This window comes from Macaca mulatta, chromosome 5, assembly GCF_049350105.2.
Source record: "Macaca mulatta isolate MMU2019108-1 chromosome 5, T2T-MMU8v2.0, whole genome shotgun sequence".
Taxonomy (NCBI): Eukaryota; Metazoa; Chordata; class Mammalia; order Primates; family Cercopithecidae; genus Macaca; species Macaca mulatta.
Window position 1 is genome coordinate 81154507 of NC_133410.1, and position 24800 is coordinate 81179306.

Below are 24800 nucleotides of genomic sequence, written 5' to 3' on the forward strand. Positions count from 1 at the left end.
GTGGAAGACAAGGAATCAGGCATGGGACCCTGATCTCCTCATTCTCCTGCATGCACAGAGGACAAGATTCATCCCTCTGAGGGCAAGGCCTGGGCGACAGCAGGTGTTTCCCTCTTCCAGCCCAGACAGGTTGCATATTAGCTCTCATTACCCCTGACAACAAATGGGTCTGACTCTGAATTGCTTCTTTCCAATCTCCAAGACTTTTTCCAGCTCACAGGAGGGAGAAGAGAAGTCTCAGTTCATCTGGGAAGAGCATTGCTGGTTTTATTATACTTCACAGAAGCTGAAAGGAAGCAGTTAAGATGGTTTCAGGCAACGTCAGCTGTAAAGATGTACATCAAGTCTGCTGATGGGGAAACTGAGGCTGGTGAGGTGACCAGTGGACAGGAAGTCACGAGATGACTGTCTCTTTTTTTCCTTCCTTTTAAAATTTATTTTTAAATTGACAAAAATTGTATATATTTATAGTGTAAAACATCACGTTTTGAAACAGAGATGCTATATTAGGCCATTCTTGCATTGCTATAAGGAAATACCTGAGACTGAGTAATTAATAAAAAAAAAAAAAGAGATTTAATTGGCTCTCAGTTCCACAGGCTGTACAGGCAGCATGGTGTTGGCATCTGCTTGGCTTCTGGGTAGGCCTCAGGAAGCTTTTACTCATGGCAGAAGGCAAAGGGAGAGCCAGCATCTCACATGGCACAGGAGAAGCAAGAGAGAGTTGGGGGATGGGGAGGTGCCACACTTTACAAAAACAAGATCTTAGGAAATCTCACTCAATATCATGAGGACAGCACCAAGCCATGAGGGATCTGGCCCTATGACCTAAACGTCTTTCACCAGGCCCTACCTCCAACATTGGGGATTACAATTCAACATGAGATCTGGCAGGGTCATATAGCCAAACCATATCAGATACATTGTGGAATGGTTAAATCAAACTAATTGACATATGTGTTACATTATATACTTACTTACTTTTGGCGAGAACAATTAAAATCTACTCTCTTAGCAATTTTCAAGTATATGATATATTGTTATTAACTGTAGTCACCACGTTGTGCAATGGATCGCTAGAACTCATTCTGCTTGTCTAACTCAAATTTTGTATCCCTTGACCAACATCTGTATCTTCCTAACCACTGCCACCCCCAGTCGCTGGTAACCACCATCCTGCTCTCTGTTCCAGTGAGTTCAACCTTTTTACACTGCACATATAAGTGAGATCATGTGGTTTTGTCTGTCTGTGCTTAACAGAGGTGACTTTCTGTGTCATGATTGTTCCTAGGCTCAGCCATGCTTCTGGTCCAGGTCTTTTCCACAAACATCATACTTCCCCACCACCACCACACTTTAAAAACTTTAACAAGGCCACCTGTTATACAAAGAGACAGTTCCAGGTCGGCTTTGTCATGAAGTCTTGAGTGGATGCTGGGCAAGTTATTGACCATCTTAGGTCCCTTGCAGCTCTAGCTCACCATGATTCAGAAGAGATAAAGGGAACTTGGTTTCTGAAAAATGTTGGCCATGTATTCAAAGGTAGATCAGAGAGGCAGGTTACCTTAATGTAGAGTTACCAAACATTACATGAGATATGCTTATACTGAAAAAAAAAACTCTTCATTGTTTACCTGCAGTTCAAATCTAGCTGATCATCCCATATTTTAGTTTACTAAATCTGGCAACCCTACCTTAATAGCTACAAGTGTGGTTAGAGTGTGTAGATCAGGAGGAGTCAGCAAAAGTTTAGTGTAAAAAGACGAGATAACAAATATTTTCAAATGTGCCATTTTAATGCAAAAGCAGCCAGATGATATATAAATGATTGGGAATAACCTTGGTTCAATAAAGCTTTTTTTACAAAGCCAGGTGGCAGGCCCTCATTTGCTGACCCCTTCTCTAGAGCTAAACTACCTAGGTTTAAGTCAACTCTGTCATTTATGAGATACAGGAAATTAAGCATGTTACTTAATCTCTTTGTGCCTCAGTTTCCTCATCTATAATATGGGTCATATTCATAATGTACCTGCCTCCTAGGGCATAAAATGGTGTCTTTATATATGAAGTGTTCAAAGCATACAGTAAGTGCTATGAAAAAAGAGTGCATGCCACTTTGTGTTGTAGGATTCAAGTATCTCAGCAGAGTGGCCAGAATAATCATAGTTAACATTCATATAGCACTTGCCCTGTGCCCAGGCACTTTACATATGTTAACTTATTTAATCCTCAGGATAGCCTAGGCTGTAGGTAAGTTATCACCATCATCATCACCATCATCATCATCCCCATTTACAAATGAATCAACTGTGGCCCAGAGAGTTAAGCGGTTTGCCTAAGGTCACCTGACTGGCGAGTAGCCCTGTTGGGGTCTGAACCCTTGTAATCTAGCACCAGAGACTATTCATTCACCCGGACCCTAGAGGGAAGAGATATGAGGTTAACAGGAAGATTAGAAAATGTCACGTTAAGTGTTTGCAGTGATATTTGTCAATAAGTTGAATATAATTTATTTTCAAGAAACGCATAGTCTTCATTTTTGTGGGTTTGTTTCCTGTTCTTCTTCAGTTCTGAGGACAATGACCCCTGTCTGTGATGCCCCACTGAATTCACAATGATCCACGTGCAGACTCTCCAACCCTGGAAACATGTTAGTATCTTAAATTTCTGGGGTATGAACTCTTTTCCTTTCTTTCCTCTTCCCCTGGGTTTTTCTCTTGCTTCTTTCACCTTCCTGCTCCTCCCCACCTTCTTCTCCCCAAACTTCTTTTCTCTTGTCCTTCTCTACAACTTATTCGGGCCTGAAAAGAAGCCAGGGAAAAGATATTTGCTTTGGGTGAAGAAGAGAAAAATAAAAGATGAACTAGCCAAGTCAAAGAATAACTCCGATTTTCCACAAAGGGCTACTTCATGGAAAGACTGTGACTTACAGTGCTTTATACTCTCTCTCCTCTTTAGGAAAAACAAAGTTGATGTAAACAGCTGGAGACTGCAACTTGAAAAACCAAGAAAGTAAGATGAATAAAACTTCCTGTTTTCCTCTCCTACTCTGGCCTACAGGGGGTTGGCCTACAAGGCTTCTTTCCAAACCAGATGTTCCATTCCCAAAGCTCCCTTCAGAATCTCTGCATATCAGTTATTCTTTACACAGCACCACCAGACCTTAGATTCAATTACCATGAGCATGCTTCAGCCAAGCGTCTGCTGGGACACAGGCCCTCTTAGGAGAAGAAAGCGAAATATGGTCAGCATATGACATGAGCTCAAGGAGGCAAACACTCTACTATCATCGTCTAAATTAAGCAACATTAACAGAGCTCCTCCTACAGGCCATGTACTGTGGCAAGACTCTCATCTGATCTGCACCATTAGGTAGATACTACTACTGTCCCTATTTTATAGTTGGAAATCTGGCCTGGGAGAGCTGAATTAATAAATTCGTGACCCTGAAAAGGCCCCCTCAGCTCACCCAGTAAGACCCCCTCCACCTCTTCTCACTCTCAATCCTGCCTTCTTTAGAAAACATGAATGTACGGAAAAGAAACGTAACGATAGAGAAGCCCTGTTCTCTAGGAAGGGGATATTATCGCTTCCATCACTTCGGCTCCTGCCTGGGTTTCTGGGCAGGCTGCTTTTCTCCTTGGCTACTCATCTTCTCTGGAGACATGCTGTCATCGATTTTAAAGGTCTGTCTGCATCCTCCATGGTCACACCCAGCTGATGGACCCCAGGACACACTGCCAGTAATAATGCAGACTTTCTCCAGCCCCTGCTCAGCCTCTTCCCAGCGTCTCTGGCTGAGCTCTTCTCGAATATGTAGCCTAGCGCACAGGGGACATATCGTCTTCATGGTAAAATGCTTAAGTGCTCGAACAGATCTTAAACATTAGTTTCAAGCATGAAACTCGTCTATATTTGGCCTTTTCATATTGAGGGACAATCTGCCAATAGGATTTGTGATGGGGCTGTTATTAACAGTCTCTTCACTTCAAAACGGGGCACGATGTACTTTAGGGTGAAGCTGATTTTTGGCTGTTGGGTAATTATTAGTAGCTAACAATACCTGGTCAATAAAAATGTGTTTGCTTGTTTGTTTTGTGAGATCATCAACATTTTACATAATTTTCTTTTTTTTCTTTTTTTTTTTTTTGAGACAGAGTCTTGCTTTATTGCCCAGGCTGGAGTGCAGTGGCGTGATCTTGGCCCACTACAACCTCTGCCTCCCGGGTTCAAGCAGTTCTCCCGCCTCAGTCTCCAGCTGGGATTACAGGCGCACACCACCACGCCTGGCTAATTTTCGTATTTTTAATAGATACGGGGTTTCACTATGTTGGCCAGGCTGGTCTTGAACTCCTGACCTCAGGTGATCTGCCCGCCTCAGCCTCCCAAAGTGCTGGGATTACAGACATGAGCCACCTGGCCTGGCCCATAATTTTCTAATTGTAGAGGATAACAGGGTTAGCTTTCCAACTAGTTAATGAGTACCCAGCAGCAGACTTCAGGGCTTTATTGGTTGGCCTCCATATCAGGTGCAGCTTTGAGCCCTCCCTCTCTACAGGTTGCCACGTGTCCCAGTAGTGAGGAAGAATATGGTCACTTGCAGTTGCCCCTCCAACTTCTGCACCATGTTTTTCGAGGAAAAGAAATTCAAAGCCTTTCTCACAAAGTTTAGGAACCCCAAGTGTAGCTTCATTTCTTCCTTTTAGGCAAAAGTACTGTAGGCCTGTGTCTCATGTTCAAAACCTGGGAAACACTGATGTAAATGAAAAAAACAAAGATAAACAAAACAGATTTCTTAACTGTAGAAGTTCTCTGTGCTATTAATATCCTGATGTCTCTCTGAATCTTCAAGAAGGACATGTAAAGTATAGTTTCCTAAACTTTCTTGACCTCAGAATACCTCGGAACCTCTTATGATATTATTGTTCCATAGACACTGCTTTATTCTGTTCGTGCTGCTATAACAAAATACCACAGACTGGGTAATTTATAAACAAAAGAAATTTATTTCTCATGGTCCTGGAGTCTGAGAAGTCCAAGATCAAGGTGCTGGCTGGTGAGGGCCCTGTCTCTTTGGTTCCAAGATGGCATCTTGTGGCTGGATCCTCAGGAGGGAAGGGATGCTGTGTCCTCACATGGCAGAGGGGATGGAAGGAAAAGAGATGGAAGACTCTCTGAAGCCTCTTTTATAAGTGCTTTAATTCATTCCCCAAATGCCCTGTCTCTTAATACCACCTGATATGGTTTGACTGTGTCTCCACTCAAATCTCATCTTTAACTGTAGCTCCCATAATTCCCACGTGTCACGGGAGGGACCCAGTGGGAGGTAATTGAATCATGTGGACAGGTCTTTCCTGTGCTGTTCTCATGATAGTGAATAAGTCTCATGAGATCTGATGGTCTTATAAAGGGGAGTTTCCTTACACAAGCTCTCTTTCCTGCCACCACATAAGATGATCCTTTACTCTTCCCTCCTCTTCTGCCATGATTGTGAGGCCTCTCCAGCCATCTGGAACAGTGAGTCCATTAAATCTCTTTCTTTTATAAATTACCCAATCTTGGGTATGTCTTTATTAGCAGTATATGAACAGCCTAATACACCACCACAATGGGGATTAAGTTTCAACAGGAATTTCGGAGAGAATATACATTTAAGACTGTAGCAAACACATTTTGGGAAATCAGGAAGTAGCCATAGTGGCTGCCATGAATTAAGAACATATGCATCTAAGTCCAATACTGGGTGTTCTGCATACATTTTCTGATTTAATATTAACCACATCCTAAAACACGGGTCTTAGGATCACAAGGCTTAGAGAACTTCAATAACTTGCTCAGGGACGCATAGACTGACATGGTAATGCAAGGGCTGCTACCAAATGTTCTGACCAAATGTTTTGAATCTTCTGTTCTTCTTTTTCCTTAAGAACCTTTTTTTAAAGATACATTTTAAACACAAAAGGGAATAAAGACCCATATAACAAACATTCATCTTTCTACCATGCAAAATTAGTAAGTTTTAAGTTTAGTCAGATTTGGTTCTAGTCTTTCTTTCTTTTTTAAAGTAAATAAAATATTACAGATTAGTCATATTTGCTTCTTATCAAGCTGCTTCCCTGTTATAAATGAACCCCAATCCCAGGGGTGGAGGAAGGCAGCAAAGTTGTAAAGCGCAACAGCCCAGGCTCTTTCTTGGCTGTTCTTTTGCCAATTGCAAACAAACATTTTCTCCTATTTCTTGTTTCCTCGCTTCTGTCTTGAGTTCCCTTCTAAATTTGAGGCACGAAGAGAAATATTTTAAAACAATGCAATATGCAAACCTGAGGTGAGTCACCAACACATTGGTCTACAATTAAGAAAGAAGACAGCATTGGGGTTCTCAAAGCAGCAAGTAGAACACAGGGGGATATTCTCAGGTGTGACTGATATTGTATGTGCTAAAGATACTGAAAATGCTCAGCACTCAGGATTTTTGCTAGCGACATCCTATGGTTTAGCCAAAGACATGCTCTACAGTGTGTGTACAGAGTGATACCATGCTAAAGTGTATTAACACATGCAGTTGCTCCAGCCCACCCAGGCTAAGGTAAAACTCCATGTCATTCTTATTCGCCTTAATTGATTTATTTTTCTTAGGTAGCACTCCTCACCACTTGACATTGCATTTTTGTTTATCATTTCTTGTCTGTCTTTCCTACTAGAATGTAAGCTCTATGAGGGCAGGGTCTTGCCTGTTTGTCACTATAGTACCCTCTTACCTGCCTTTCTTTGTGTTAGTTCATGAAATATTTCTGGAGAGCATGAGAGAAGTTATCCAAGCAGGAAATAGAAAAAAAAAAAAAAGCAGTATGTCAAGAAATCAAGGGAGAATCGAATTTGATATCAAGGATTAAATATGAGTATATGATGCTGGAGGGGAAGAGAAGAAGACACTACGGCTGGTGTTGTTCACAGGAGCCTGTTTCCACAGTAGGTAAAACTGGCCACTCAGAAGAACTAAGCTCCCATGTTCTGTGGAACATTTTCCCAGTGAAGAATCCTGATGCCCATTAAGGGAGGGAGGGACAAGAAATAGAGCTCTGCACCTCCCATCTTCAAAGTACTGAGGTGGGTGTGTGATGACAGGTGGTGCTAAATTAAAAGGCACATTGATTCTGTCTGCCATGGTAACAAATGATGCCCAGTGCTCTGTGGTTTGCAGCAACAAAGCTTTGCTTCTGTTGGATGTGACTTCGCTTGGGATACAGGCTGAAGGAACCCCTGTTTATAACATGCTACTCTTATGGCAAAGGGCTTCTGTTTAAATGTGGCATAAGTTATATCTATTTCCGCTTTATTGGCCAAAGCAAGTTACATGGCCAACCCCTATGTCAATAGGACAGGGCTGCATATTTTTTTCTCATAAGAGACACTGAATATTCATGGCAACAGGTAGGATGTATACTTCTATTGTACAAAGGGAGAGTAAAGAGTTGAGAGCAATAACACAATCTACCCCCCAAAGTTTTCCTATGGCCCTGGAGCCTAAAAACCATCAAACCCATTTCTCCTGCCTCCCTAGTTGTAGGAGAAGGAAGGATTAAGAAAGAAAAAATATAAAATGCTGTTGTGGTCACTTAAAACAGGGGTAGAAATATCAGGGACGTGGAAAATCAGGGGCACAGATGGATCAAACATCTTTCCCTCTATTTGTCACTTTGGAAGTTAAGAAGGTGTGGTGTTGAGCCAGCAAAATCGCAGCTATCAAAGAATGTGGTTTTATGCACCACAGCTTTGGCACTAGATTGAGAATGTGGTAGATTGCATTATTATTTTCCACTTTTCACTACCTCTCTATGTGAGTGGGTTATGCTTCTCTACCGTAGGGATATCAAGATATATCTATATCTATCTATATTTATTTATTTATTTTACCTCCTCCACAAGAACACCAGTGTCTCAAACAGCCTGATCATGGAAAGAAGGAGGTATCTGAAACAGAACTGTAGTTCCCATCCAAGGTGAGCAAGGAGATAAGTTTTTTGTTGTAAGTCACTGAGATTTGGGAACTGTTTGTTACTGTAGCACAATCTAATAAAAAATGAAAGCCAGTTGAAACAAATAATAATAAAAAATTGTAAATTTATTGATAACCTACTTTTCCCAGATATTGTTCTTGGTCTTGTGCATGTATAGACAGAATGTTTGTTTCCCCCCAAATTCATGCTAATAATTAATGTCTAATGTGATAGCATTTGGAGGTGGGGTCATTGGGAGGTGATTACATCATGGTGGTAAAGCCCTCATGAATGGGATTAGTGCCCTTATGAAAGAGACCTCAGAGAGCTCCCTCAGCTCTTCCACCATGTGAAGATGCAGTGAGAAGACTGCTGTTTATGATCCAGAAAGCCAGTCTTTACCAGATACTGAAACTGCTGGTGCCTTAATCTTGGACTTACAGTCTCCAGATCTATGAGAAATTTCTACTGTTTATAAGCCACCCAGTTGATATTATTTTGTTATACCTGAACAGACTAAGATTCTCATCTAATCTCCCAACAACCTGAGAAGGAAGAAACTATTTTAATCTCCATTTTACAAATGAGAAACATGAGACACAGAGAGGTTGACGAACATTGTCAAGGTCACATATAGAAAGTGAAAGGACAGCTGAGACACAAACTCAAGCAGTGTGACTGTAGAGCACCTAGTATGAGACAAAGTGAATCTTATATTTAGTAGAAAGAGTGTGCTTCACTAGTAATCTATTCATCTTATTAAGAAGGTCTTCAAATAGAACCAGTGGTGTGCAGAGTGGGAAGAAGAGACTGAAACTCGTTGTGTTGGTTAGAATACAGATCATACCGATTAAAAAAAAAATCCAAAATGCAGTGTTTCAAATAAGAGAGAAGTTGGCATTTCTCCAGGGAACAGTTAGGTATGAGCATTCCAGAGCTGGGGTGACTCTAGAATGCAGGCTCATACAGGAAGTCAGTTCCTTTGAACGGGTTGCTCTGCCATCCCTTTAGATACTGTATTTGTCCACACAAGGTCAGAGCTTGCTGGTCAGCAACGCATCTATATTCCAGCCTAAGGAAAAAAGGAAGAAAGGTGTAAGCAGGCCTTTTTCTGCATTCAGGAGACCAGGACAGAGATACAATTATAGGCGCACATGCTGTTTGTCTAAATACTTCCAAATTATTAAACAAACAAAAACACTGCCAATGAACCTACTATTTTGACAGTATGCCTTCTTAACTGCCTGGAAATCCAGGGGCAAATTTAGGATTCTCAGACCTCTTGGAATTCTGAACTGGATATGACAGCATAGGGAGAATTCACACCTGACCCTGAGCTTATGGCTGACCACATTTCCTCTCCCACTCCAGCTCCATCCTGCACTGCCAGCATCCTTGCCCAGAAGGTAAAGACACTCTTTTGTCGGTACACCTCCCCACTATACAGCTGTTTCTCAGTGAGCCTTCGTCCTAGGAGTGAATGAACTGGTGGCATGGTTTACACTCAGGAGGATAGATCCACAGAAGAAGCTCATGCAGGCTCTGGAAACAGGTTCAGAGACATTTGGACAAGGAATTCTAAGGTTCCATGGACTTAAAGCTTGGTCTAGAAGGACAATAGAAGAACAAAGGTCCCTTCGGTCCTGCAGAATTCTCATCCTATAGGGAGGGACACATCCAGGATAGGGCCTTGAAAAGTACAGGCCTCATGGAAGGCAATCCTGTTGCCTGGGTCTAAAACTGGTACCAAATGCAAATAATTACTTTATTTGAAATTTAGCATAGATGTTAGTAACGTAACTTCTGCTCACATTTAATTGGCCAGTACCCAGTCACATGACCACACCTAGCTTCATGGGAGGCTGGGAAATGTAGTCCAGCTGGGCAGCCATGTGCCCAGCTGAAATCTTGGAGGACATTATGTTACTAACATTGAAAAGAGGGTAATGGATAATGGAGGCAGGGGTAATCAGTGGCATACAAGAAGAACACGTGAAAAAGGAAGAAGTTCTCATAATTTTCAGGTGAAACTAATAAGGAAGTAGGTCAAGAATAATATTCATGGTTTTGGATACCAAGGTACAGAGCAGTTCTTCAGTTATACATCAGTGTATCTTAATTTATCATGAGGTAAGGTATATTTTGTTATTAACAATACTATAGTGCCCAGTGGGTTCACCTTGACCACTGCCTAGACAGAGCTCATTTATCAAGACAGGGGAATTGCAGTAGAGAAAAAGTAATTCATGCAGAGCCAATTGTGTGGGAGATCGGAGTTTTATAGTACTCAAATCAGTCTCCGCGAATATTCAGGGAGCACAGTTTTTAAGGACAACTTGGTGGATGGGGGGAAGCCTGTGAGCCAGGAGTGCTGATTGGTCAGGGATGAAATCATAGGGAGTTTAAGCTGTCTTCTGGCACTGAGTCATTTCCTGAGTGGGGTTACAAGATCAGATGAGCCAATCTGAGTGGTGCCAGCTGATCTGTCAAGTGCAGGGTCTGCAAAATATCTTAAGCACTGATCTTAGGAGCAGTTTAGTGAGGGTCAGAATCTTGTAGCCTCCAACTGCCTGCCTCCTAAACCATAAATTCTAATCTTGTGGCTAGTGTTAGTCCTACAAAGGCAATCTAGTCCCCAGGCAAGAAGGAGGCATGCTTTGGGAAAGGGCTGTTACCGTCTTTGTTTAAACTATAAACTAAATTTCTCCCAAAGTTAGTTCAGCATACACCCAGGAATGAACAAGGACAACTTGGAGATTAGAGGCAAGATGGAGTTGATTAAGTTAAATCTTTTTCACTGTCTCAGTCATAATTTTGTGAAGGTGGTTTCAATACAAAATAAATTTTGTGAGTTTTTTTTAAGTTACATTAGTTTCAAGTTATCCATATCATGTCAATTAAGTCATTTCTGTGAGGCATAAAGAGATAGAGTCCAAGCTATTGTATAAACCCTAGGGCTGATGTTATCTATACTAGAGCCAGTTATGAGTTTCTATGTCTGAAATGTATTGCTAATAGTTATGTCAGAAGTGTTCTAACCAAAGCGACTCCATTTTGAGTGAGGGCTAGGAAAATGAGGCTGAGACTTGCTGGGCTGCATTCTCAGAAAGAAAGGTATTCCTAGCCTCTAGATGTTTACCGTTAAGGGAACAGATTAATAATGTTTACTAAACAGACCCAGACTTGGGAGCATCCTAATATCCCAATATCTGGAGAACAAAGGCATTCCTAATTTTGCTTTAAAGATAATAACATCAATTGTTGCAAAATATAGTAACTAAGAAAATTAATTTTTTATCACAAACCCTTGTAGCAGAGCACATCTCCTCATGATATACAAGCATCGTACCTAGGGTGGATGTGTTCCTCCTCTTACTTTCAGGAGCATCCTACTGTGTCTGTGGAGTAGCTCTCCTTTCATCACTGTACTTTCTTAATAAACTTGCTTTTGCTTTGCACTGTATACTCTCCCTGAATTCTTTCTTGAATGACATCTAAGAACCCTCTCTTGGGGTCTGGATTGGGACCCCTTTCCTGTAACATATTTCTGGAGACCACAGAAGAAACCCCCCCAACCCAAACGAAATAGACTGCAGCACTGATTGGATGACTTTGGATAAGTGGTGGGGTACCTGGGTAAAGAATGAGATGGGGTTAGAGGCCCAACTTAGGGTAGGTAGAGTCTCTCCTAAGACCGAGTGGATTGGAGGCCCCTCTTAACAAAAAGGCAAGGACGCTTAACTGACCTCGGATTAGAGGCCCAACTTAGGAAGGTTAGAGTCCCTTCTAAGATTTAGGGGGTTAGAGGCTCCTCTAAGTAAAGTCCTTCTTGGCTGAAAATGGGTTTGGCACCTCAAGCTATGCTCTTCATATTAATCTGCCTTGTCATCCTTGCTGCATAAATCAATGTCTTGGTTGCTGTCTGTGTTTCAGTGTCATTTTCAGGAGACTTTATTTAACTAGTCTTAGGGATTTTACCTTACTCATTTCCTATGTGACTCCTGATTTCTGTCCACTCGCTTGTGAAACATTGGGACAAAAATCATTGAATGCTTCATCTCTAAAATTGCTGATTGAGATCGATATTTAACAGCTATGAGCAATAAGATCAGATAGATGTAGCTATGTTTTGTTGCTGCTATGCAGACTATGTGTGATTGAGAAGCACTGGGATGGAAATCAGGGGACTTTTCTCTGCTGTTTGTCTCATTTTGCACATGAAAAGCTTCTTTCCTTTCCTGGATTCGGGCAAACCAGCTTTACTTGTCCAATCCACACTGCCACTATTGGCCAGAACCTGCTTGCTTACTCTGGTCATTCCCATCTAAATCCTCTTCATTTCCTTTTCCTTATTCAACATTTTTGTCAAAGTCCTTGTGATTTATTTAAGATTCATGTCTCAGCTCACTAATATTATATGGATAATGTGGAACATGTTTGATGAGAGGAAAAGAAGAAAAAGAGCTGGACATACTAGATGATCCTTTAATGCAACATCCACCCCGCCCCACGCACTGCCCTCCCGCCCCAGAGTTGGCGGGCAGTTTCGGGTGGAGCAACACTTCCTTCTGTCAACTCTGAAGGTTCAGATGTGTTGGTCCTTTCTCCCTGTAGTCCACCTGAAAGTTGTATTGAGAACCATTCATCCCCTCCTTTGTACCCATCTAGTCCCACTCTACACCCACCCACCACTCCCTAAGGAACTTAGCCCAGTGAGTACTACTTATAGTGGAGCCTCCTGTCAACCTCCAAAGCCAAACCTTTGTCCACTTGGAGGTGGCAAATGGGGAAGAAGGCATTGTGAGAGTACATGTTCCCTTTTCCATGTCTGATTTGGCTCTATGTAAAGAGAAATTTGGTCATTTTTTTGAAGATCCAATAAAATTCATAGGTAAGTTTGAGAAATTAACTCTGACCTATGGTTTAATTTGGCAGGATCTGCATGTTTTGTTGTCTCTGTGTTGTACAGTGGAAGGGAAACAATGCATTTTTGGTACAGCTAGGACCCATGCAGATGAGGTATTGGCTCGCAACCTGAACCATACGATATATTAAGCAGGAGGTACAGGAGTTCCAGATCAAGATCCAGAGTGGAACTATTAACGGAGCAGTGAGGACTTGGAGAGGAGAAATCATAGGGTCACTTGTTTGTTGGAAGAGATGAAGAAGTGTATGAAAAAGCCTGTTAACTAATAAAAGGTTAAGGAAATTTCTCAGGGTAAAGAGGAGAATCCAGCTTTGTTTCAAGGGTGTTTAGTTGAGGCCATCAGGAAATATACTAACACTGATCTTGCCTCAAGGGAAGGACAAACCCTTTTGGGAACACATTTTAGAACCTACTCTGCCCCTGATACTCATAGGAAACTGAAAAAAAGCAGCTATGGTCCCCAAACTCCTATAGGACAGCTTTTGGATATGGCATTTTTAGTTTTTAATGACAGGGACAAAGCAGAGGAAGCCGAAAGAGCAAGAGGAACTTCCCACAACGTGCAGCTCTTGGCTGCAGCCTTAAGCTCACTTCCCACATGGGGTTACCCTCCTGGCTCTTGGCTTGAACAAGGGGAACTGAAAGGTGGGAAGCTCAAAGCTGGGCATCTAAGTCACTGCACCTTGAGCATAAATCAGTGTATACACTATAAAAAAACTGGCCACTGGAAGAGGGGTTGCCTGGCATCCTGAAGGGAGCCATCGACACCCAAACCAATGATGGCCGAAATAGCCAGGCAAGCCCAAGAGTGACAGGGCCCAGGATGTTCCGTCACAGCTCCTGTTGGACAACATATCTCCGGATGAGCCTTGGTAACCCTTGACATGGCAGGTAAGAACATTAACTTCCTTCTGGACTGCTTACTCTGTTTTGACCCATTATAATGGGCTTCTGTCACCCCAAAACTGTATGGTCAAGGGGATAGATGGACAAGCCCATAGACATCATTTTACCTATCCTCTAAGCTGATCTTCAGGGAGTTTGGTTTTCTCCTGAATGCCCCATTCCCTTGTTGGGAAGGGATTTGTTGACTCAACTGCAAACAGTAGTATCTTTTGGAAATCACAGGTAAACAAGAAATTCCTCCTTCTCCTTTCCTTCGAGTAAATATCAGGCTTTGTTGCTAGATGCTCCTGATATAAGACTTAAAGTATGTCAAACTTTGAATCCAGCATCTATTTGCCTGAATCCACAGGTGCCCTAGATCATTCTTGTATACAAGTTATGGAGCAAGTTTACTCCAGTCATCCATATTTAAAGGATGAGCCTCTAGGTAATCCTGAGGTAGAATGGTTTACAGATGGAGGTAGCTTTGTGCACCAGGGAAACAGGAAAGCTGGGTATGCTGTTGTCAGTGAACACCAGGTAACTGAATCTTAGGCCTTACTAGCTTCTACCTCAGCTCAAAGGGCAGAATTAATAGCTGTTATTAGAGCCCTGCAATTGGGAAAGGACTTAAGAATTAACATTTATACTGATTCTAAGTATGCCTTTCTGGTACTTCATGCTCATGCTGCTATCTGGAAGGAACAGGGACTCTTAACTGCTAAGGGTTCTCCTATAAAACATCAGTTAGAAATTCTAAATCTACTGGGTGCTGTTTTCCTGCCCAAGGAAGAAGCTGTAATTTATTGCAGAGGACATCAAAAAGGAGACTCTAAGGGAGGCTAAGGGAAATTCTTTTGCAGATGCAGCTGCTAAGGCAGCAGCGTTAAAGGAGCTAGTTGGGCTTGTCCGCATGCTAATGCCCCAAGCCAGGATAATGACAGAACCTAGGTATACTAAAGAGGAACAAGAATGGGCTAAAGGCCAGGGTATAATGCAAGATCCTTCTGGCTGGTTTATCAATGAAAACAAACTGTTAATACCAGGTGCTCATCAGTGAAAAATAGTTAACATTTGCATGAATGTACTCATTTGGGAAGAGATTCCCTATTTCAATTAATGTCCCAGCTTTTTATAGGAAAAGGCTTACTTAAAACAATAAAGTGGGTAACTCAGGCTTGTGAACTGCGTGCCTGGAATAACCTAAATAATCAGTCTTTACCTCCTCCTCTAGTAAGGCCTGTTCAGCATAGGGGAACATACCCTGATGAAGACTGGTAAACAGACTATACTCAGATGCCCACATCTAAAGGGTTTAAATATTTATTAATATTTGTTGACACCTTTACGGGTTGGATCAAAGTTTTTCCTACCCAGTCTGAAAAGGCAAATGAGGTTTCTAAACTCCTACTAAAGGAAATAATTCCTAGATTTGGGCTGCCTAGGAGCTTACAGAGTGACAGTGACCTATCTTTCACAGTGATAATTAACCAAAACATATCTTCAGCCCTAGGAATTCAGTACCGCCTTCACTTACTATGGAGGCCACAGTCTTCGGGAAAAGTAGAAAGAGCTAGTCAAACTCTAAAAAGGACTTTTGCTAAACTATGCCAAGAGACATCAGAAATCAGACTGTCTTTATTGCCTGTAGCCTTATTATAGGTTCGAGTGGTCCGTAAGGGAAATCTGCAGCTCAGCCCTTTCGAAATAATGTATGGAAGGCCTTTCTTAACTACAGTCCTCTTAATAGACATAGATAATTTCAAGCTGTAGAATTATGTGATTAACTTAGGACAAGTGCAAAACGCACTCCTTGAATATGGAAATCAAAGACACCCTTTCCCCATGAAGGAAGAACTAAGCTGGTTGTGACAACCCAGTTGGGAGACTGCATCCTATTAAAAAGTTGGAGGAAAGGATCCCAGCAGGTCAGCTTTCTCCAAAATGTAAGTGACCCCAGCAAGTTCTCCTTAGCATCCCAACTGCAGTTAAACTTCTGGGAATAAACAGCTGGGTCCACTTATCTCAAATTAAACCTGTCTCTTATGAAGTCCCACAGGCCAACAGAACACAAGAGACTGATCCTGTTTATTCCTGTGAGCCAATCAGTGACCTCTGACTCCCATTCAGAAAAAATGAAAGGGATGGGTAACATAAAGATATGGATTGGCATTCTACCTTTGGATATGTAGCAGGACGAGTGGCAGACAAAACTCCTCAGACACCAAGTTAAAGAAGGAAGGGGTTTATTCGGCCGGAGGCATCGGCAAGACTCCTGTCTCGAGAGCTGAGCTCCCTGAGTGAGCAATTCCTGTCCCTTTTAAGGGCTCACAACTCTAAGGGGGTGCATGTGAGAGAGTCATCATTGATTGAGCAAGCAGGGAGTATGTGACTGGGGGCTACGTGCACCGGTAATTAGACTGGAACAAAACAAGATAGGGATTTTCACAGTGCATTTCTATACAATGTCTGTAATCTATAGATAATATAACCAATCAGGTCAGGGGTCGATCTTTAACTACCAGGCCCAGAGTGTGGTGCCGGGCTATCTGCCTGTGGATTTCATTTCTGCCTTTTAGTTTTTACTTCTTTCTTTGGAGGCAGAAATTGGGCATAAGATGATATGAGGAGTGGTCTCCTCCCCTAGATATAAGTTGGAATCATGCAGACAGTTACTTATTTACTGATGGGCATAGACTTTAGCCTCTCTACGTAATCAGACAAACTGTTAGGTATGTGGACATTTTAACAGCGGCCCAAGGGGGAACTTGTGCTTTGATCAAAACTGAATGTTGTGTGTATGCTCCAAACTATTCACATAATATTACCCAGGCTATGAAAGCTGCAGATACTCATATCTATGCCATTGATGCACTATCAGTTGACCCTATATATGCTTGGTTCCAAGAACTGCCCAGTTCTTGGAAAGCCTTTCTGTTTAGTTTCCTTGGAATGATTTTACTTATTTTGCTTTGCCGTTGTGGGATATATTGCGGTTGTACTCTTTGTGTAGGAATGCAAGACACACTCACTCAACACTTTCTTAAATTGGACACTTATTAATCTTTCAGATATCACCTTTTGTCAGAACTTGGAGTTATGAATGACCACCATACCAACACTCTCTGACTCAGCTTCTCTCTACCCTGAATACAAGAGACCCTAATAGTTAGGCAGGCATATCATTGCCCCTATTCAGCCTGAAGAAGTTACAGGAGATGGATCTTCATCCCTCTGCAACCCTTAGGATTAAAGGTCCTCTGGTAAAGGGATGGGGAGATATGTCAGAGGCATTCAAACCAGAGCAACTCCATTTTGAGTGAGGGTTGGGAAAATGGGGCTGAGACTTCCTGGGCTGTGTTCTCAGAAAGAAAGGTATTCCTAGCCTCTAGATGTTTATGGTTAAGGGAGCAGATTAGTAAAGTTTACTAAACAGACTTGGACTTGGGAGTGTCCTAATATCCCAATATCTTGCGAATGAAGGCATTCCTAATTTTGCTTTAAAGATAATAATATCAATTCTTGCAAAATATAGTAATTAAGAAAACTAATTTTTTATCATAAACCCTTGTAGCAGAGCACATCTCCCTATATATACAAGCATTGTACCTGGGGTAAATTTGTTCTTCCTTTTACGTTTAGGATTGTCCTACTATGTCTAGGAAGTAGCTGTCCTTTCATCACTGTACTTTTTTCATAAACTTGCTTTTACTTTGCACTGTGGACTTGCCCTGAATTCTTTCTTGTGCAAGATCCAAGAACCCTCGCTTGGGGTCTGGATTGGGACCCCTTTCCTTTAAGAGTTACAACAATTATAAATTGTTACAGGCCTCTACTTCTCCCACGAAGGTGAGGTGTTGAGTCAGAATCTCAATATGCTCCTGTTTGTGTGTATTATAAATGAGTATCATATGCTATGTGTATCATTATATAAAACAAATTGTAAATAAATGGCATAATATGACAAAATGACATTAAAATCTTAACACAAGGAAATAAGTATAATCTGTATTAAGGACCAAAACAATAACTGTAATATGACCGTCTTTTGAAGAATGAGGTTTATACATTTGGAAAAAAGAACCTTATTTTTCTTTTTTTTTTTTCTATTCTTTTTTTTTTTTAAATTTATTTATTATTATTATACTTTAAGTTGTAGGGTACATGTGCATAACGTGCAGGTTTGTTACATATGTATACTTGTGCCATGTTGCTGTGCTGCACCCATCAAATCGTCATTTACATCAGGTATAACTCCCAATGCAATCCCTCCCCCCTCCCCCCTCCCCATGATAGGCCCCGGTGTGTGATGTTCCCCTTCCTGAGTCCGAGTGATCTCATTGTTCAGTTCCCACCTATGAGTGAGAACATGCGGTGTTTGGTTTTCTGTTCTTGTGATAGTTTGCTAAGAATGATGGATTCCAGCTGCATCCAAGTCCCTACAAAGGACTCAAACTCATCCTTTTTGATGGCTGCATAGTATTCCATGGTGTATATGTGCCACATTTTCTTAATCCAGTCTGTCACTGATGGACATTTGGGTTGATTCCAAGTCTTTGCTATTGTGAATAGTGCTGCAATAAACATACGTGTGCATGTGTCTTTATAGCAGCATAATTTATAATCCTTTGGGTATATACCCAGTAATGGGATGGCTGGGTCATATGGTACATCTAGTTCTAGATCCTTGAGGAATCGCCATACTGTTTTCCATAATGGTTGAACTAGTTTACAATCCCACCAACAGTGTAAAAGTAAGAACCTTATTTTTCAATAAGGGTTGGAGCTTACAGGGTGGCCATTCTGACAGGCTGGGTGGTGTAGCCTCTGGCCAGAAGCCAGAAACAGACACCTCAAGGGTGAGAAGAATAAGACAGAGATTTGTGCTGAATCAGGTGGGCAAATATACGTATTTAATTAGTTACATGAGGAATCATGAATATTTATGAAACGAAAAATATGTGCATTTACAACTGAGCTGAAGCCTCTCCTTGAGACCCATGTTAAAAAAAAAAAATGGTAGTGGTAGCATGATCCAAGGGAGGCGTTTTCAGCCCTCTGATGTCAAAGCGTGAAGCGGAGGACACAAAAACCCTCACTGCACATCCTCCCTTAACCAGCCAGAACCACTCCTTGTCATTGGCCTATCAGGAAGGAATGCTGGTCAGTTGTTTTGTTAAAACTGCAAAAGGGGGAGGTAGCGCTAGGCAGTTGGTTGATATCAGAGATGCAGCAAGTCTTTCCAAAGGGCTAGTTTCTTTCTTTTTAACCCTTAGGGAAGACCCAAGGAGAAAATATAATGAGGTATGTCTGACCTCCCATCCCAGCATGGCTGGGAACTCAGTTTTCAAGGTTTCTCTCGGGTCCCTTTGGCCAACATGGTTTTCATTCAGTTGGTTGAGGGGCTTTAGGATTTCATTTTCATTGTCCATGGGTAGGACATTTCATTGTCCATTTTGAAGAATGACTGAGGACATTCTTCAAAAGAAACATGTATAGTAGGAGAACGGAGGTCAGCATTGCATGCCGATAAGATGTATATCTGGATGTAAATCCATGAATATGAAATTGTAAGTTCAATGATCATTATTTGAGAGAGGCTATGAGGGGAGAGCAAACCCAATGCTTCAATTGTGGAATTTTACTGCGATATCCAGCTAAATAGCAGAATAAGTGAGATATTACAATGCAAATGAAGCACATACACATGCACAAACACAACTAGCGCAGTAAAAATGAGTGGTGATGAGGGCCCTCAGCTATGCAGATCTCTGCAGGAAGTCTTGGTCCGCTCAAAGAAGATTATTAGGCAAATTCTTGATTGCCATTTTGAAAATGTGAACTCTCTCAGAAGTCAGGAATAATCAGGGAAATGGTAACTGTGCACTTGGTATCAATCAAAAATTTAAAAGTGACCATGGAAGTAAAAGTGAGTCTGGAAAGAAAATGATCACGTATCTTGGAATAATAATAACAATGAAGGAAATATTGATTATATACAAGTACATACAGACTCTAGAAACTCAAAGAACTAATAACTAATAACATAGTCAGTGTATTAGGCAATTCTTTGCACTGTTATAAAGAAATACCAGAGATTGGGTAATTTATAAAGAAAAGAGGTTTAATTGGCTCATTGTTCTGCATGCAGAACATGTTCTGCAGGAATCGTGGTAATGGCATCTGTGTGGCTTTTGGGGAGGCCTCAGGGAGCTTTTACTCATGTAGAAGGTGAAGGGGGACAGGAGTGAGCGAGAGAGGGGGAGGCACCACACATTTAAAATGATTGGATCTTGTGAGAACTCAGAGAGAGCTCAATTATCACCAAGAGGATGTCCCAAACTATTCATGACAGTTCCACCCCCGTGATCCAAACACTTGCCACCAGGCCTGCTCCACCTCTAACATTGGGGATTCTATTTCAGTATTAGATTTGGGCTTGGACGAATATCCAAACTATATCAGTCACATACTAAACAGAAAGGAAAAGAAAAAAATCCAGCTTAGGGAGGATGGGGGCTGATATTTTTTGACTCTGCGTTCCCATCCAAATCACATCTCAAAATATAATCCCCACGTGTCAGGAGATGGGTGTGGTGGAGGTGATTGAATCGTGGGGGCACACTTCCTCTTTGCAGTTCTCGTGATAGTGAGTGAGTTCTCATGAAATCTAGTCGTTTGAAAGTGGGCGGCACTTCCCCTTTGCTTGCACTCTGTCCTGCTCCACCATGGGAAGATGTGCCTTGCTTCCCTTTCTCCTTCCACAGTGATTGTAAGTTTCCCGAGGCCTCTCAGTCATGTTTCCTGTTAAGCCTACAGAATTTTGAGTCAATTAAACCTCTCTTCTTCATAAATTACCCAGTCTCAGGTAGTTCTTTATAGCAGTGTGAAAATAGACTAATACAAAAAAATTGGTACCAGGAAAGTGGGACATTGTTATAAAGATACCTGAAAATGTGGAAACGACTTTAGAACTGGGTAATGGGCAGAGGTTGGAACAGTTTGGAGCACTCAGAAGAAGACAGGAAGATGTGGGAAAGTTTAGAACTTCCTAGAGACTTGCTGAATGGTTGTGACCAAAATGGTAACACTGATGTGGACAGTGAAATCCAGGGTGAGGTGGTCTTATAAGGAGATAAGGAACTTATTGAGAACTGTAGTAAAGGGCACTCTTGCTTTGCTTTAGCAAAGAGACTGGTGGAATTTTGCCCCTACCCTAGTGATCTGTAGAACTTTGAACTTGAGAGAGATGATTTAGGGTATCTGGCAAAAGAAATTTCATGGCAGCAAGGCATTCAAGATGTGGTCTGACTGCTCCTAACAGTATAAGTTGTGAAAGGAAGATAAATCTTGGGGCCCCAAAATTACTAAGTTAGGGAAAAGTCAAGCTGGGGACTACTTAGGGCAAACCTGACTCCCATTCTATTCAAAGTCATTCCTCTGCTCACTGAGAATAAATGCGTATCTGATTGCCTCCTTTGGAAAGGCTAATCAGAAACAAAAGAATACAACAGTTTGTCTCTCATCTACCTGTGACCTGGAAGCACCCTCCCTATTTGAGTTGTTCTGCCTTTCTGGACTGAACCAATGTACATTTTACATATATTAATTGATGTCTCATGTCTCTGTAAAATGTATAAAACCAAGCTGTATCCCGACCACCTTGGACACATGTCATCAGGCCCTCCTGAAGCTGTGTCATGGGTGTGTGTTCTCAATCTTGGCAAAATAAACTTTCTAAATTAACTGAGACCTGTCTCAGGTACTCAGGGTTCACATGGTCATATGTGTTTACAAAGAGACGGTCTGAAATTAGAACTTATGTTTAAAAGGAAAGCAGAGCATAAAAGTTTGGAAAATTTGCAGCCTGACCATGTGGTAGAAAAGAAAAACCCATTTGCTGAGGAGAAATTCAGGTGGCTGCAGAAATTTGCATAACTAAAGAGAAGCTGAATGTTAATAGCCAAGACAATAAAGAAAAGGTCTCCAGGATATTTCAGAGACCTCTGCTGCAGCTCCTCCCATCACAAGCCCTGAAGCCTGGGGAAAAAATACCTTCATGGGCCAGTCCCAGAGGCCAGCTGCTCTGTGAAGCCTCAAGATATGACATCCTGTATCCCAGCTGCTCCAGCTCCCACTGTAGCTAAAAGGGGCCAAGGTACAATTTGGGTCATTGATTCAGGGGATAAAAGTCCTAAGACTTGGTGGCTTCCATGTGCTGTTGGGCGTGTGTGTGTGTGGTGTGTATGTGTGCAGAAAGCTAGAGTTGAGGTTGGGGAATCTCCACCTGGATTTCAGAGGATGTATGGAAATACCTGTTGTAGGGGCAGAGACCTCATGAAAAACCTCTACTAGGGAAGCGTGGAGGGGAAATGTGGGGTTGGATACCCCACACAGAGTCCCCCCCCTGGAGCACTGCCTAGTGGAGCTGTGAGAAGAGGGCCACTGCCTTCTGGGTCCCAGAATGGTAGATCCACTGACAGCTTGCACCGTGTGCCTGCAGGCAATCAATGTCATCCTATACAAACAGTTGCAGGGACTGTACCCTGAAAAGCCATAGGAGTAGAACAGCCCAAGGCCTTGGGAGCCCCCCGCTTACATGAGTGGGGCCTGGATGTGAGACATGGAGTCAAAGGAGATTATTTCAGAGCTTTAAGATTTAATGACTGCCCTGTTGGGTCTCACACCCACATGGGGCCTAAAGCCCCCTTGTTTTGGCTAATTTCTTCCATTTGGAATGGGAGCATTTACTCAATGCCTGTGCCCCTATTGTATCTTGGAAGTCACTAACTTGTTTTTTTTTTTTTTATTTTATAGGCTCATAGGAAGAAAAGACTTGCCTTACCTCAGATGAAAATTTGGACTTGAGATTTTGGGTTAACTCTGGAATGAGTTAAGACTTTGGGGGACTGTTGGGAAGGCATGATAGCGTTTTGAAATGTGAGAAGGACATGAGATTTGGGAGGGGCTGGGGCAGAATGATATGGTTTGTTTTTGTGTCCCCACTCAAGTCTCATCTCAAATTGTAATCCCCACATGTCAGGGCAGGGACCTGGTGAGAGGGATTGAATCACTCGGGCAGACTTCCCCCTTTTTTTTCTCATGATAGTGAGTTCTCATGAGATCTGGTTGTTGGCAAGTGTGTGAAACTTCCCCACTTTGTGCTATGTCTCTTTCCTTCCTGCTCTGCCATGGTAAGATGTGCTTGTGCCATGGTTAGATGTGCTTGCTTCCCCTTCTTCTTCCACCATGATTGTAAGTTTCCTGATGCCTTCCTGTTAAACCTGCAGAATTGTGAGTCAATTAAACCTCTTTTCTTCATAAATTGCCCAGTCTCAAGTAGTTCTTTATAGCAGTGTGAAAATGGACTAATTCAGACACTTTCCCTATCACAAGATAGCCATGAAGAACCTTGATGAAGAAAACATCAAGATTGAGGATGTAGCAGGAGTGAAGTAAAGAAAGCCTTTCTGGCTCCATGAGGAAGTCTCTGAACTTAATTTTTAAATAAATGTGTAAAAGATGATATGTGGGTCATATAAGCACAGACAAATACAAAAAGTGGGGCATGTTTTTATCAAAATAATGTTGAGAGGGCTAACTTCTGAAATGTGGCAAGTTTTGTTTAAAATAATTTAATTGGCAGAATGACAAGTGACAGCAAAGATAAGGAGTGAAGGAGAGAATAGCTGGGATCATGTACAAGGAGGGATTTTTAAATAATGGTGGAAATTAACGTGATTCTAGACAAAAGAAACATCAGTGAGAAGGTGAAAGACATATTGGTTCAGAATATGTCTTTGTCTATTCAGCCTTCTATTAAAAAAAACCAACCATAGACTGGGTGGCTTAAACAAGAAACACTTATTTCACACAGTTTTGGAGGCTTAAGAAATCCAAGATCAAGTTGCCATCCGATCAGATGTCCAATGAAGGCCCCCCTTCTTGGTTTGCAGATGATCACTTTCTTATTGTGGTGACACATGGTGAAGAGGAGAGAGGGAAAAAGCAATCTCTCTCTGCCTTTTCTTATATGGTCACTGATCCCATCAAGAGGGCTCCATACTTCTAATTTTTCCTGTCTTAATTCATTTGGTGCTGCTCTAACAGAATACCATAGAATGGGTGATTTATAAAGCATAAAAATTTGTTTCTCATAGTTTTTGAGGCTGAGAAGTCCAAGATTAAGATGCAGCATTCTCACGTGGCAGAAGACAAAAGAGCAAGAGAGAGCCAACTCCCTCCATCAAGCTCCTTTATAAGGGAACCTAATCCCATTCACAACAGAGGAGCCCTCATGGCCCAATCACCTTTTAAAGTCCCACTTCTTAATACTATCACAATGGCAAAACCTGAATTTTGGAGAAGACTCATTTAAGTAATAGCATTCTATCCCTGATCCCCCAAAATTCATGTTCTTCACATATACAAAACACATTCATTTCATCCCAATAACTCCCAAAATTCTTAATTCATTCCAGAATCAACTTTAAAGTCCAGTTCAAAGTTTCATCTAAACATCATGTGGGTGAGACTCAAGGTATGATTCATCCTGAGGCAAATTTCCCTCCAACTGTGAGCCTGTGCAATCAAACAAGTTATGTATTTCCAAAATACTGTGATGGGATAGGCACAGGAAAGACGTTTCCATTCCAAAATGGAGAATGGAAAAGAAGAAAGGAGTAACACATTCCAAGTAAGTCCAAAACACAACAGAGCAGGCAACATTAAATTTTAAAGCTTAGAATAATCTTCTTCGACTTCATATCTTACCTTCCAGACACACTGGGGCAGGGGTTGGGCCCCAAGTCCCCAGAGTAGCCCCGCCCCATCCCCATAGCTTTGCTAATGCTTCAGATCTCATGCACTGAAATTACATGCCTACAGCTTTCCCAGGTTGTTGCTGCATGCTGGTATCTCTACAGGTCTGAGGTCTCAGGGACAACCTTGCTCATAACTCTACTAGCATTACCCTAATGGGGACTTTCTGT

At 41.8% G+C, this 24800-nt stretch overlaps 1 long non-coding RNA gene across 2 annotated transcripts in view; it reads left to right on the top strand.

The window, feature by feature from the left end:
- Positions 1 to 23134, top strand: part of LOC114678347 (uncharacterized) — a 62679-nt gene extending 39545 nt beyond the window's left edge. The window contains exons 2-4 of one of the 2 annotated variants that reach the window (XR_013417215.1): positions 2569 to 2650; positions 2959 to 3012; positions 22627 to 23134. This is a non-coding gene — a long non-coding RNA (uncharacterized LOC114678347). Of the gene's footprint in view, positions 1 to 2568; positions 2651 to 2958; positions 4803 to 22626 lie in introns of those variants that run through there. The other variant, XR_013417214.1, reaches the window with a different exon arrangement.
- Positions 23135 to 24800: the final 1666 nt, after the last annotated feature.